The sequence below is a fragment of the Atta cephalotes genome (genome assembly GCF_000143395.1).
Source record: "Atta cephalotes unplaced genomic scaffold scaffold00067, whole genome shotgun sequence".
NCBI classification, from domain to species: Eukaryota; Metazoa; Arthropoda; class Insecta; order Hymenoptera; family Formicidae; genus Atta; species Atta cephalotes.
The window spans coordinates 422,810-427,993 of NW_012130131.1; positions in this window are offsets into that span (position 1 = coordinate 422,810).

The following is a 5,184-nucleotide window of genomic DNA, read 5'->3' on the forward strand; positions in this document are numbered from 1 at the left end:
TATATATATATATATATATATATATATATATATATATATATATACATTCAGTAAAATGCATTTATTTATTAATATGATTCAATCACCGTTATTAAGAAAATAACAATTATGTAGGAAGGAACATATATTTTCATGATAATTTGCTGATCGGAAGGTATGGTCGCAGCATGTTTCCTATACTGCGACGCTCTTGAGATGCACGTCCGCGTGCGATTCAGGCCGTCAAGCGTTGAACAGTTGTGAAGAAAAAGTAGACAGTACTTCCGAAATCGGCCTGAAATGCGCTACTTAATTTCAAGAACACTGAAGTATACATATATAATTTCTATAATTTTATAAAAAATATATTTGAAATAATATGCTTATTAATAACGTTAAAAAAAAATTACGAAAAAAAGAAAAAAGCAGGATCGAACATAAGATCTTCTGATCTTACGCCCGAAACTATACTGAGTGAAGGGATCCTTGCGGATCACTTCTATGAACTTATATGAATTACATATAGCGCACGAAAAGTTGTAAACTTCATCAATTATCATGTTTTGAAATCATTTTTGCTATTATGTTAATAAGAAAGATATATGATTAATATAATTTAATAAATGGAAAATGAAAGAATTTTAAATCACAAACATGATTGCCAGTTCTCTTTTTTTTTATCAAACTTCAGTTTCTTGGATTAATATTCGATACTCCAACAGAAATGAAAAGTTTACAAAAATTGGAAATTTTCACATTTGCTGAAGTATCGAATATTAGTCCAAAAAACTGAAGTCTCTGTCAAAAAAAACGGAGAAGTGGCAACCATGTTTGTGATTTAAAATTCTTTCATTTTCCGTTGTCTCGATAGAGCAAGACAAAGAAAAACAAAAACTGATAGTAGCTCCGATTGTAATCGGTGAGCCTCCGCGCGGACACGCCGCGGACACTGGGCTCGTCTAATAAAACAGCGAGTCTGTCCCTCAGAGTCTGTCCTTCTCTTTGTGGTCGCTTGTTTCTATGCGACCGAAAATACTTTTTCGATCTCGAAATACTTTTTGATCTCGGCCGCTTGGCATGTCATAAGGGAGCAAAAGACATTCTAGATAATACATAACTTTTACTAAATTATATTAATCCTTTGTTCTAAGATGTAAGTTCTGATGGCGCGTGCCATAATCAACAGCCTGAAACGAGTTGTTTACGTTTGGCCCGATAAACGTACCACAGCTCTCACCTATCATACTCATGTTTAGCCTGATTTTCTTATTACGAATCTCACACAATATTGTGCAAAGCAAAAGGATTAATTATATAAAGATTAATTATATACCTTTCTCATTATAATAGCAAAAATGATTTCAAAACGTAATAGTTGACGAGATATAGTTTACGACTTTCCGTACGCTATATGTACCGCGCTCGTAGAGATGATCCGCAAGAACTTAGCGTGATCGATTAAGTGCAAGATCAGAATGTTGAAGATCTTATGTTCGATCTTGTTTCTTCCTTTTTTCATAATTTTTTTTAATAAATAACTATAAATATTAATAAAATATTATTAATAAACATATTACTCTAAATATATTTTTATAAAATTATAAAAATTATATGTGTATTTCAGTGTGCTCGGATTAGTTACACATTTTGAGCCAATTTCTGAAGTGCTGCCTACTTTTCCCTTACAACCGCTCAATGCTCGAACCGCTGGATCGCGCGCGGACGTGCATCTCAAGAATGTCACAGTATAAGAAACATACCTTCCAGCAAATTATCATGAAAATATTTTCCTTCCTAATTAATAATTGTTATTTTCTTAATAATGGTGATTGAACATCATATTAATAAGTAAATACATTTTACTGAATGTAATGTACTTTTAAAATACAGGTGTATAAGCTTAAATCCGCTGTTTGCTCATAGATGGCATTAGTGAGCGTACAAAGCTACCCTTGGCACACAACACACTTTTTTTTATGTGTTTGACATCTGTCAACATTAACCAGTGCACATCATCAGCAATTTCATACAACAACATACATTTTTTTTTTCGTAATCATGTCTAGTTTTTTGCTAAAAAAAAGCATATGCGGGAAGCTTTGCTTTTCTGTTTCAATTTGAAGAAATCGGCTGCCGAATCGCATCGAATGCTGAAGGCCTATGGCGACAATGCTTTATCGGAAACAACGTGCAGAGATTGGTTTCGCCGGTTCAATGACGACAATTTTGACCTGAGTGACAAGAAGCATGAAAATCGGCCCAGGAAGATTGAGGACTGTCAATTGCAGGCTCTTTTGAACGAGGACGACCCAATTGCAAAAAATGCTTGCCGAGCAATTGGGTGTTTCTCAAGCAGCCATTTCCATGCGGCTACATGCCATGGGGAAGGTTCAAAAGATCGGAAAATGGGTGAATTGAACGATAGGCAGATGGAGCAACAGCAAAACACATGCCAAATTCTGCTTGCCAGACAAAAAAGAAAGTCGTTCCTGCATTGGATTATGATGAAAAGTGGATCTATTTTCAGAATCCTAAACGCAAAAAATCTTGGGTTGATCCCGCCCAACCATCAACATCTTCCTCAAAACCAAATCGCTTCGGACGATGCTGTGCGTTTGGTGAAATCAAGAGGGTGTCATCTACTACGAGCTGTTAAAACCTGGAAACTGTTAATGCTCACCGCTACTATCAACAACTGATCAAATTGCATCGTGCTCTACGTGAAAAAAGGCCACATTATCGGTAAAGACATGACAAGCTGATATTCCTCTACGACAACGCATCATCGCACACGTCAACAATGGTCCAAAACTACTTAGAGACACTCACTGGAAAGTGTTACCCTATCCCGCTTACTCACCAGACCTGGCACCTTCTGACTATCACCTGTTTTCGTCGATGGGTCACGCTCTCGCTGAGCAGCACTTCGATTCTTACGAAGATGTCCAAAAATGGCTTGAAAGTGGTTTGCCTTGAAAGATGAGGAATTTTTTTGGCGTGGTATACACAAATTGCCGATATATGGGAAAAATGTATAGTTAGCGAGGGCACTTTGAATAAATTTGTTTTTTCTTCCTAGGAAAAAAAAAATGTGTTTTTCTGATTAAAAAACAGCGAATTTAAGCTTATACATCTGGTATTACTTTGTTATTTTTATATATACATTCAGTTTTCTTTCAAAGAGTTACTGACCACGCTTATGTGCCACAGAATATAATATTTTTTAATATAGAATACTAACAATATTAATTTATGGGTACGGTCAACGCGATGCAAACGCTTTGAAGTGTTTTTTAACTGGTCAGTAAAATTCTTTGTAAAATTCTTTCTTCTAATTGGTCCACTAAACGTTTCAAAATATTTGTAGCGAAACTTTGATCACAGCCTAAGGCTAATAAGAGTCGACACAGAACGAGATACGTAATTTTAAATCGGAATGATGATTTAACTCCAATAACTCCGTGATATCTTCTTTATTCAACATGTGAATAAAGAAGACATGTTAAATAAAGAAGACATCACAGAAGACTAAGGAAAGTAAAGGATTGATAATTTGTTAAAAAATTGCAGCATATTTCTTATATATGCGACGCTCCTGAGATACATGTCCACGCGCGATCTAGTGCGGCGATTCAGCCGTCGACCATTAAGCGGTAATAGGCGGCGAGGGAAAAGAAGGCGACACTTCAAAAATGGGCTCAAAATGTTCAACTATTTCCGAGAAAAATTTAACAACATGTACTCCAACTATAGGAAGAATACCGAATCACTTCAATAGATAAATAAAAAATTATTTGTATATTGCACAATGTATAAAGGCTTTTTGATTTGTGAATTATAAAATTATATTGATATCATCCTTATGATTGTATTAATCATCGCATTTTTTAATTCATTATCAGAATTTTTATACATTCCGATAATAGTTATAAAAAAAATTTTTCACAGAAACTGTGATCAACATTAAACGTAACATTATTACAAAAACATGATTTTTTTTCGGATTTTTTCTAAAGTAAACAGATTTCATTTACATATAATGTGCGAAAATCGCTACTTGTTAGAGAGGATCGGGTAACTGGTGAGGTTAGGAGACGTGATGAGATGCAATGAAAACAAATATGCGTGAGAATTTGACGAACTTTATTCGACACTATTATTGTCCATATACTCACTTTTTCCGTTAGTAGCGAACGATGTAGACGGAAAGATGCAAAGTGCAAGGAGCGAGAGTTTGATAGGAAGTACCACTGTGAGACTGGGGCGGGAGGTGGCTGTTATCACAAGATTTTATAAGCGCCGATCTTCTGGAAAGATCTAGATTTTTCTAGCACCGGATATGTTGTCATTACGATCTTTTGAGAAAGCCGACGTCGTTAAATTTGTGAAGTTGTGATCACTCCAGTTTGAATTGCCTGGGAATATCATCGGGGTGCTGTATTCCTCGTTACGTCACGCCACGTTGGTCCTCACGCTTATTGCACTCGGAGCGCTCCCAATTCTCGAGGGAACTCGCGCATACTACGTCGAATTATTGTTGCTACAATTGTCGGTTTAAAACATTTATTAACAGAAATATACATATAATTTCAATAATTAAAATATAGTTGGCCTGTACTATGTGTTTATTAACAATGTCACTTATTTAAACAAAAAATAAAAAAAAATTGAAAAAAGAAAAAAGGACTCGATCGTGGGATTTCTAACATTCAGATCTCGCACTCTACGCGCGAGACCACACAAAGATCTTGCAAACCATTTCTATGAACGTGATATATAACGCTCATAGAAAGTCATGAAAATGTTAATTATCGTGTTTTGAAATTATTTTTGTTATTATACATAAATTGGAGGGATATACGATTAGTATAATTATTACTTGTATGTTATCTATAATGTTTTTTCTCCTTTTATTTACACATTGAGCGGTCGAAATTGCCCAGAAAGCATTTTCGGTCGCTAGAAAGTGATTATAGAGAGAGAGAGAGAGAAACAGACTCTGAAGGATAGACTCGCTGTTTCGTTCGACGAGTCCAACTCGACGAGCGGAGCTTCACCGATTACAATCGGAGCTTCTATCCTTTTTTGTTTTTTCTCTGTCTCACTCTGTCGTACTTCTGTTTCGATAATTCGTTCTGCAATTCAAGAACGTGAATTCTATCCGATTTGGCATCATCGCTGATGCGACAAGGACACATTCTTTTT